The sequence below is a fragment of the Pseudophryne corroboree genome, unplaced genomic scaffold (assembly GCF_028390025.1).
Source record: "Pseudophryne corroboree isolate aPseCor3 unplaced genomic scaffold, aPseCor3.hap2 scaffold_1782, whole genome shotgun sequence".
Classification (NCBI taxonomy): domain Eukaryota; kingdom Metazoa; phylum Chordata; class Amphibia; order Anura; family Myobatrachidae; genus Pseudophryne; species Pseudophryne corroboree.
In genome coordinates this window covers 12200-23229 of record NW_026968420.1, presented here as the reverse complement: position 1 = coordinate 23229, position 11030 = coordinate 12200, and the positions used below count along the sequence as shown (strand labels likewise).

Genomic DNA, 11030 nt, shown 5'->3' with positions numbered 1-11030 from the left:
ATTGGAAAATTCAGGGCTATGTCGTGTAGATGACGGCCTAACAGGAGGCTTTAAAATTATCTTTCTAGTGCCCTTCGTTTGGGAGAAAAATGCAAAGGTACAAGACAGCTTTTCCTTGCCAATATCTCTCTTTTGCAAAGAGCTACGCATTGGAAAATTCAGGGCTATGTCGTGTAGATGATGGCCTAACAGGAGGCTTTAAAATTATCTTTCTAGTGCCCTTCGTTTGGGAGAAAAATGCAAAGGTAAAGACAGCTTTTCCTTGCCAATATCTCTCTTTTGCAAAGAGCTGCGCATTGGAAAATTCAGGGCTATGCCGTGTAGATGATGGCCTAACAGGAGGCTTTAAAATTTTCTTTCTAGTGTCCTACGTTTGGGAGAAAAATGCAAAGGTACAAGACAGCTTTTCCTTGCCAATATCTCTCTTTTGCAAAGAGCTGCGCATTGGAAAATTCAGGGCTATGTCGTGTAGATGATGGCCTAACAGGAGGCTTTAAAATTATCTTTCTAGTGTCCTTCGTTTGGGAGAAAAATGCAAAGGTACAAGACAGCTTTTCCTTGCCAATATCTCTCTTTTGCAAAGAGCTACGCATTGGAAAATTCAGGGCTATGTCTTGTAGATGATGGCCTAACAGTAGGCTTTCAAATTTTCTTTCTAGTGTCCTTCGTTTGGGAGAAAAATGCAAGGTACAAGACAGCTTTTCCTTGCCAATATCTCTCTTTTGCAAAGAGCTACGCATTGGAAAATTCAGGGCTATGTCTAGTAGATGATGGCCTAACAGTAGGCTTTAAAATTTTCTTTCTAGTGTCCTTCGTTTGGGAGAAAAATGCAAAGGTACAAGACAGCTTTTCCTTGCCAATATCTCTCTTTTGCAAAGAGCTACGCATTGGAAAATTCAGGGCTATGTCGTATAGATGATGGCCTAACAGGAGGCTTTAAAATTTTCTTTCTAGTGTCCTTCGTTTGGGAGAAAAATGCAAAGGTACAAGACAGCTTTTCCTTGCCAATATCTCTCTTTTGCAAAGAGCTACGCATTAGAAAATTCAGGGCTATGCCGTGTAGCTGAAGCACTAACAGGAGGCTTTAAAATTTTCATTCTAGTGTCCTTCGTTTGGGAGAAAAATGCAAAGGTACAAGACAGCTTTTCCTTGCCAATATCTCTCTTTTGCAAAGAGCTGCGCATTGGAAAATTCAGGGCTATACCGTGTAGATGAAGCACTAACAGGAGGCTTTAAAATTTTCTTTCTAGTGTCCTTCGTTTGGGAGAAAAATGCAATGGTACAAGACAGCTTTTCCTTGCCAATATCTCTCTTTTGCAAAGAGCTACGCATTGGAAAATTCAGGGCTATGTCGTGTAGATGATGGCCTAACAGGAGGCTTTAACATTTTCTTTCTAGTGTCCTTCGTTTGGGAGAAAAATGCAAAGGTACAAGACAGCTTTTCCTTGCCAATATCCCTCTTTTGCAAAGAGCTGCGCATTGGAAAATTCAGGGCTATGTCGTGTAGATGATGGCCTAACAGGAGGCTTTAAAATTTTCTTTCTAGTGACCTTCGTTTGGGAGAAAAATGCAAAGGTACAAGACAGCTTTTCCTTGCCAATATCTCTCTTTTGCAAAGAGCTGCGCATTGGAAAATTCAGGGCTATGTCGTGTAGATGATGGCCTAACAGGAGGCTTTAAAATTTTCTTTCTAGTGACCTTCGTTTGGGAGAAAAATGCAAAGGTATAAGACAGCTTTTCCTTGCCAATATCTCTCTTTTGCAAAGAGCTGCGCATTGGAAAATTCAGGGCTATGTCGTGTAGATGATGGCCTAACAGGAGGCTTTAAAATTTTCTTTCTAGTGTCCTTCGTTTGGGAGAAAAATGCAATGGTACAAGACAGCTTTTCCTTGACAATATCTCTCTTTTGCAAAGAGCTGCGCATTGGAAAATTCAGGGCTATGTCGTGTAGATGATGGCCTAACAGGAGGCTTTAAAATTTTCTTTCTAGTGTCCTTCGTTTGGGAGAAAAATGCAAAGGTACAAGACAGCTTTTCCTTGCCAATATCTCTCTTTTGCAAAGAGCTGCGCATTGGAAAATTCAGGGCTATGTCGTGTAGATGATGGCCTAACAGGAGGCTTTAAAATTTTAATTCTAGTGTCCTTCGTTTGGGAGAAAAATGCAAAGGTACAAGACAGCTTTTCCTTGCCAATATCTCTCTATTGCAAAGAGCTACGCATTGGAAAATTCAGGGCTATGCCGTTTAGATGAAGCACTAACAGGAGGCTTTAAAATTTTAATTCTAGTGTCCTTCGTTTGGGAGAAAAATGCAAAGGTACAAGACAGCTTTTCCTTGCCAATATCTCTCTTTTGCAAAGAGCTACGCATTGGAAAATTCAGGGCTATGTCGTGTAGATGATGGCCTAACAGGAGGCTTTAAAATTATCTTTCTAGTGTCCTTCGTTTGGGAGAAAAATGCAAAGGTAAAGACAGCTTTTCCTTGCCAATATCTCTCTTTTGCAAAGAGCTGCGCATTGGAAAATTCAGGGCTATGCTGTGTAGATGATGGCCTAACAGGAGGCTTTCAAATTTTCTTTCTAGTGTCCTTCGTTTGGGAGAAAAATGCAAAGGTACAAGACAGCTTTTCCTTGCCAATATCTCTCTTTTGCAAAGAGCTACGCATTGGAAAATTCAGGGCTATGTCATATAGATGATGGCCTAACAGGAGGCTTTAAAATTTTCTTTCTAGTGTCCTTCGTTTGGGAGAAAAATGCAAAGGTACAAGACAGCTTTTCCTTGCCAATATCTCTCTTTTGCAAAGAGCTACGCATTAGAAAATTCAGGGCTATGCCGTGTAGCTGAAGCACTAACAGGAGGCTTTAAAAAATTCTTTCTAGTGACCTTCGTTTGGGAGAAAAATGCAAAGGTAAAGACAGCTTTTCCTTGCCAATATCTCTCTTTTGCAAAGAGCTGCGCATTGGAAAATTCAGGGCTATGCCGTGTAGATGATGGCCTAACAGGAGGCTTTAAAATTTTCTTTCTAGTGTCCTTCGTTTGGGAGAAAAATGCAAAGGTACAAGACAGCTTTTCCTTGCCAATATCTCTCTTTTGCAAAGAGCTACGCATTGGAAAATTCAGGGCTATGTCGTATAGATGATGGCCTAACAGGAGGCTTTAAAATTTTCTTTCTAGTGTCCTTCGTTTGGGAGAAAAATGCAAAGGTACAAGACAGCTTTTCCTTGCCAATATCTCTCTTTTGCAAAGAGCTACGCATTAGAAAATTCAGGGCTATGCCGTGTAGCTGAAGCACTAACAGGAGGCTTTAAAATTTTCATTCTAGTGTCCTTCGTTTGGGAGAAAAATGCAAAGGTACAAGACAGCTTTTCCTTGCCAATATCTCTCTTTTGCAAAGAGCTGCGCATTGGAAAATTCAGGGCTATACCGTGTAGATGAAGCACTAACAGGAGGCTTTAACATTTTCTTTCTAGTGTCCTTCGTTTGGGAGAAAAATGCAATGGTACAAGACAGCTTTTCCTTGCCAATATCTCTCTTTTGCAAAGAGCTACGCATTGGAAAATTCAGGGCTATGTCGTGTAGATGATGGCCTAACAGGAGGCTTTAACATTTTCTTTCTAGTGTCCTTCGTTTGGGAGAAAAATGCAAAGGTACAAGACAGCTTTTCCTTGCCAATATCTCTCTTTTGCAAAGAGCTGCGCATTGGAAAATTCAGGGCTATGTCGTGTAGATGATGGCCTAACAGGAGGCTTTAAAATTTTCTTTCTAGTGACCTTCGTTTGGGAGAAAAATGCAAAGGTACAAGACAGCTTTTCCTTGCCAATGTCTCTCTTTTGCAAAGAGCTGCGCATTGGAAAATTCAGGGCTATGTCGTGTAGATGATGGCCTAACAGGAGGCTTTAAAATTTTCTTTCTAGTGACCTTCGTTTGGGAGAAAAATGCAAAGGTACAAGACAGCTTTTCCTTGCCAATATCTCTCTTTTGCAAAGAGCTGCGCATTGGAAAATTCAGGGCTATGTCGTGCAGATGATGGCCTAACAGGAGGCTTTAAAATTTTCTTTCTAGTGTCCTTCGTTTGGGAGAAAAATGCAATGGTACAAGACAGCTTTTCCTTGCCAATATCTCTCTTTTGCAAAGAGCTGCGCATTGGAAAATTCAGGGCTATGTCGTGTAGATGATGGCCTAACAGGAGGCTTTAAAATTTTCTTTCTAGTGTCCTTCGTTTGGGAGAAAAATGCAAAGGTACAAGACAGCTTTTCCTTGCCAATATCTCTCTTTTGCAAAGAGCTGCGCATTGGAAAATTCAGGGCTATGTCGTGTAGATGATGGCCTAACAGGAGGCTTTAAAATTTTAATTCTAGTGTCCTTCGTTTGGGAGAAAAATGCAAAGGTACAAGACAGCTTTTCCTTGCCAATATCTCTCTATTGCAAAGAGCTACGCATTGGAAAATTCAGGGCTATGCCGTTTAGATGAAGCACTAATAGGAGGCTTTAAAATTTTAATTCTAGTGTCCTTCGTTTGGGAGAAAAATGCAAAGGTACAAGACAGCTTTTCCTTGCCAATATCTCTCTTTTGCAAAGAGCTGCGCATTGGAAAATTCAGGGCCATGTCGTGTAGATGATGGCCTAACAGGAGGCTTTAAAATTATCTTTCTAGTGTCCTTCGTTTGGGAGAAAAATGCAAAGGTACAAGACAGCTTTTCCTTGCCAATATCTCTCTTTTGCAAAGAGCTGCGCTTTGGAAAATTCAGGGCTATGTCGTGTAGATGATGGCCTAACAGGAGGCTTTAAAATTTTAATTCTAGTGTCCTTCGTTTGGGAAAAAAATGCAAAGGTACAAGACAGCTTTACCTTGCCAATATCTCTATTTTGCAAAGAGCTGCGCATTGGAAAATTCAGGGCTATGTCGTGTAGATGATGGCCTAACAGGAGGCTTTAAAATTTTCTTTCTAGTGTCCTTCGTTTGGGAGAAAAATGCAAAGGTACAAGACAGCTTTTCCTTGCCAATATCTCTCTTTTGCAAAGAGCTACGCATTGGAAAATTCAGGGCTATGTCGTGTAGATGATGGCCTAACAGGAGGCTTTAAAAATTTCTTTCTAGTGACCTTCGTTTGGGAGAAAAATGCAAAGGTACAAGACAGCTTTTCCTTGCCAATATCTCTCTTTTGCAAAGAGCTGCGCATTGGAAAATTCAGGGCTATGTCGTGTAGATGATGGCCTAACAGGAGGCTTTAAAATTTTCTTTCTAGTGACCTTCGTTTGGGAGAAAAATGCAAAGGTACAAGACAGATTTTCCTTGCCAATATCTCTCTTTTGCAAAGAGCTGCGCATTGGAAAATTCAGGGCTATGTCGTGTAGATGATGGCCTAACAGGAGGCTTTAAAATTTTCTTTCTAGTGTCCTTCGTTTGGGAGAAAAATGCAATGGTACAAGACAGCTTTTCCTTGCCAATATCTCTCTTTTGCAAAGAGCTGCGCATTGGAAAATTCAGGGCTATGTCGTGTAGATGATGGCCTAACAGGAGGCTTTAAAATTTTCTTTCTAGTGTCCTTCGTTTGGGAGAAAAATGCAATGGTACAAGACAGCTTTTCCTTGCCAATATCTCTCTTTTGCAAAGAGCTGCGCATTGGAAAATTCAGGGCTATGTCGTGTAGATGATGGCCTAACAGGAGGCTTTAAAATTTTCTTTCTAGTGTCCTTCGTTTGGGAGAAAAATGCAAAGGTACAAGACAGCTTTTCCTTGCCAATATCTCTCTTTTGCAAAGAGCTGCGCATTGGAAAATTCAGGGCTATGTCGTGTAGATGATGGCCTAACAGGAGGCTTTAAAATTTTCTTTCTAGTGTCCTTCGTTTGGGAGAAAAATGCAAAGGTACAAGACAGCTTTTCCTTGCCAATATCTCTCTTTTGCAAAGAGCTACGCATTGGAAAATTCAGGGCTATGTCGTGTAGATGATGGCCTAACAGGAGGCTTTAAAATTTTCTTTCTAGTGACCTTCGTTTGGGAGAAAAATGCAAAGGTACAAGACAGCTTTTCCTTGCCAATATCTCTCTTTTGCAAAGAGCTGCGCATTGGAAAATTCAGGGCTATGTCGTGTAGATGATGGCCTAACAGGAGGCTTTAAAATTTTTATTCTAGTGTCCTTCGTTTGGGAGAAAAATGCAAAGGTACAAGACAGCTTTTCCTTGCCAATATCTCTCTTTTGCAAAGAGCTGCGCATTGGAAAATTCAGGGCTATGTCGTGTAGATGATGGCCTAACAGGAGGCTTTAAAATTTTCTTTCTAGTGTCCTTCGTTTGGGAGAAAAATGCAAAGGTACAAGACAGCTTTTCCTTGCCAATATCTCTCTTTTGCAAAGAGCTACGTATTGGAAAATTCAGGGCTATGTCGTGTAGATGATGGCCTAACAGGAGGCTTTAAAAATTTCTTTCTAGTGACCTTCGTTTGGGAGAAAAATGCAAAGGTACAAGACAGCTTTTCCTTGCCAATATCTCTCTTTTGCAAAGAGCTGCGCATTGGAAAATTCAGGGCTATGTCGTGTAGATGATGGCCTAACAGGAGGCTTTAAAATTTTCTTTCTAGTGACCTTCGTTTGGGAGAAAAATGCAAAGGTACAAGACAGCTTTTCCTTGCCAATATCTCTCTTTTGCAAAGAGCTGCGCATTGGAAAATTCAGGGCTATGTCGTGTAGATGATGGCGTAACAGGAGGCTTTAAAATTTTCTTTCTAGTGTCCTTCGTTTGGGAGAAAAATGCAATGGTACAAGACAGCTTTTCCTTGCCAATATCTCTCTTTTGCAAAGAGCTGCGCATTGGAAAATTCAGGGCTATGTCGTGTAGATGATGGCCTAACAGGAGGCTTTAAAATTTTCTTTCTAGTGTCCTTCGTTTGGGAGAAAAATGCAAAGGTACAAGACAGCTTTTCCTTGCCAATATCTCTCTTTTGCAAAGAGCTGCGCATTGGAAAATTCAGGGCTATGTCGTGTAGATGATGGCCTAACAGGAGGCTTTAAAATTTTAATTCTAGTGCTACTCCGATCAACAACTGTTCCTTGGACCTCGCCTTTATCTGGAGATCGTCCAAGTACGGGATAATTATAACTCCCTTTTTTCGCAGGAGTATCATCATCTCGGCCATTACCTTGGTAAACACCCTCGGTGCCGTGGACAGACCAAACGGCAGCGTCTGGAATTGGTAATGACAGTCCTGTACCACAAATCTGAGGTACTCCTGGTGAGGAGAGTAAATGGGGACATGCAGGTAAGCATCCTTGATGTCCAGTGATACCATGTAATCCCCTTCCTCCAGGCTTGAGATAACCGCCCTGAGCGATTCCATCTTGAACTTGAACCGTTTTATATACGTGTTCAAAGATTTAAAATTTAAAATGGGTCTCACCGAACCGTCCGGTTTCGGTACCACAAACCTTATTATTTCAAAACTTGTAACCATGCCAATCACAGACAGAAGGTTTCCATTAGACACAGATCTGAGAATATACTTAACTGAACATTATGTCCCACACACAAAACCATAACACACAAATTTAAATACAGTTTGCAAACTTCAATTTCTTGCAGATTTCAACAGTTTTGCCGATTTCAAAATACGCTTAGTATTGGTTGATCAGGCCAATATTATACAGCATGATTTAAATGCAAAACATATACTGTACCCTTTGTCACAGTACTATACAAAATTTGTGCTTCTATGGAATATTTCTTCCATACATGATATGCACACTTAGGGTTAATCCTCCCTGCCCTTCCCATACGCTGGAAAAATTCGCAATCCCTGCAATTTTTCACACACGCGACACGTCTGTCAACTGGGAAGCTGCAGTAGATCCTCTTATCACAACTACAATCACAAAGCAACATGCTTAGGTTATGCTTAAAACAACCAGCAGCTCTTAGCAGCTCAGTATTGCAATATATACTTACACTCAGTTACATATAATCCCTATAACCTCGGGTTGTTCACTCTATTTTTTTCTAATGTACCCTTCTTATACACGTGTAGCTGACTAACAAGTGGAGGTGATCTATGTGCTTTTTACTTTATTTGGCTCTTGGTCCAAAGCACTTATTCATGCAATCATTCATAGAGTGAAAAACACAGGTCACTGTTTCTTTGCTCAAATCTTTGAATTAATTTTGGTATTCTTATTTACATGCAACAGCATCTGTCAATCATCATTTCCGAGTTACTTGGTCCTTCAACCGATTTGGACATAATTTTGGTATTCATTTTACAAACAAGCAACAACAAACAGGTCCCTGAGTTATTTTACTAGTTTTTTTTCAATCTCTCCACTTCTCATTCTCATATTATAAAAAATACAATCACACAGACAGCTGGCAGGTATAGAAACAGCATGTACTGGAATACAGCACATACCATGGTATTCTATACTTACCAGTGCTGTTATGACTTGGGATGTTCCTTCCATCATCAGCTGCTGGCTGGCTGGCACACCCCTTTGAGAATTTGATGAAGAGATCGAGATCTATAGTTCCAAGGACATAGCCCCCATCTGTTGAATTCTCTTGGATTAACTAAATTAACCATCTTGTTGCTGTTTGGGTTGTTAGGTAAAAGAATGAATTGAAAATGGATTTATAAAAATCAATTATTATTTATTCAAAGGGCCACGCCCGTATACAGGGGAGAAGTAGCATTCTCTCGTCCTGTGTCAAATCATTTAACAACAACATACACGTATCAACAATGAGTTTTATATAATACACAGTTACACCCCTTTTGTATATTCCTCCCATATGATTTCATACCCCAGGAATACAATGTTAGGCAATAGAGTTATGCAATATTGGGACAATTGTCAAGAATACTAAAAAGATACTCGTGAGCTTCAACTGTGTCCATATTAGGAATTACATCTGGTCTCTATGAGCTTTTAGAAAGTGCGTATGTGGAAACAATACTTAGCCAACAAAGTTGTTTTTCTCTCAGGGTGTGTAAAAAGTTCAAGATGAATTTGCTATATCATCTAGCTAGAATCAAAATGGATTCTGTTATGCTTTCATATTATACTAGTGAATATGAGAACCCTTTGCTTATTGGATGTATACATAATATACGTACTATCCCGTAGTGCACACACATAACTGTTAGGCCTTCAGCAGGTTGCCTCTGTCACAGTATTCAACACATCTTATAAAACTCTCCAGATTATTGACTTTTTAAAGTTTTTCTAGGAAACGTTTTAGATGAATGCTTATTAGCCTTTGTCAGTATGCACTTTCGCAAAGTGTCTCTGTGGCGCAATCAGTTAGTGTGTACGGCTGTTAACTAAAAGGTTGGTGGTTCAATCCCACCCAGGGATGTAATTGATCTTGTTATCAGATTTTGGTGATCTTTAAGTAGACAAGTCAAAATTTCAAACCGCCTCTTATGGTGTAGGGTACCTGGCCTTCTCTGATGTAATCAGAGTTAGATTTGATTCATTGATTTTATAAAAACAGCTAGGAAGCACAATTTAGCAGTGGTTTGCAGAGAAAAAAAATATGCTGGCAGAAAAATCCAATTGAGTGATTAAACAGCTCTTCATTTTCTGGCTTTATTTTTATGCTAACAAATTTGTTCTCTGAAAAGTGTCCACAAAGCCAAGTCTCTGATTAACACCTTTGTAAGGATGGTTTTTCACCTATTACTAAATTATACTTGCTTCATTGGAAAGGCAGCAAGATGCATCCTCATTTCAATGTCTACTGAAATAATACAGGTTGACACCAGGAAACATTAACGCCACTGCATCCTTGCTGCTTTCTCATGTGGAAGTCTGTTTAATGTGAAAACAAGGTGATATCTAATTAGCACACAGGTAAGGAATTCCGAAAATCTTTATTTAAGGGTGAAGATGTTTCTCACAAAATTGTTGCCCCAATGCATCATTGAAATTCAAGCTGGAAAGATGATTTTAATATATCACTTGTACATTTTGTATTGCTCTTCTGGTGACAATGTAGTTTTTTTTTCAATTACCATTTTAATAACAGGGTAAAGAAAATTAAGTGGATTTTTGAAAGAAAACTATACTGTCAATATACTATTAAAACAAATTAAAATGGTAAAAGTTATTGTACTTTAAGTAAAAATAAAAGAGCAAAAATATCAATCCCAGTTTTGATTACTTAAATTAACAAAAAAAATGCATATAGCAAAGGATAGTTTCAATCTGCCTACCTCTGGGTTATGGGTCCAGCATGCTTCCATTGCAGTACTCTGCTGCACATGTAAGTGCAAGAGATCCTGAAGCACTCACTCATCATGGGAAAGTACCAATGTGTTTATTCGTTGGTTGATGGAAGAAACATCTTACAAAAACTCTCCAGATTATTGATTTTTTAATGTTTTTCTAGGAAACGTTCTAGATTTATGCTTATTAGCCTTTGTCAGTATGCACTTTTTGCAAAGTGTCTCTGTGGCGCAATCGGTTAGTGTGTTCGGCTATTAACCGAAAGGTTGGTGGTTCAATCCCACCCAGGGATGTAATTAAACTTGTGATCAGATTTTGGTGATATTTAAGTAGACAAGTCAAAATTTCAAACCCCCTCTTATGGTGTAGGGTACATGGCCTTCTCTGATGTAATCAGAGTTAGATTTGATTCAGTTATTTTATAAAAAAACAGCTAGGAAGCACAATTTAGCAGTGGGTTGCAGAGAAAAAAAAATATGCTGGCAGAAAAATCCAATCGAGTGATTAAACAGCTCTTCATTTTCTGGCTTTATTTTTATGCTAACAAATTTGTTCTCTGAAAAGTGTCCACAAAACCAAGTCTCTGATTAACACCTTTGTAAGGATGGTTTTTCACCTATTACTAAATTAAACTTGCTTCATTGGAAAGGCAGCAAGATGCATCCTCATTTCAATGTCTACTGAAATAATACAAGTTGACACCAGGAAACATTAACGCCACTGCTTCCTTGCTGCTTTCTCATGTGGAAGTCTGTTTAATGTGAAAACAAGGTGATATCTAATTAGCACACAGGTAAGGAATTAAGAAAATCTTTAT

General features: G+C 39.3%; 1 non-coding gene across 1 annotated transcript; it reads left to right on the top strand.

The window, feature by feature from the left end:
• The first annotated feature begins 10432 nt into the window (after window positions 1-10432).
• Window positions 10433-10506, top strand: TRNAN-AUU (transfer RNA asparagine (anticodon AUU)). Its single transcript has one exon. It is a non-coding gene; the product is annotated as a tRNA-Asn (tRNA).
• The last annotated feature ends 524 nt before the right edge of the window (window positions 10507-11030 follow it).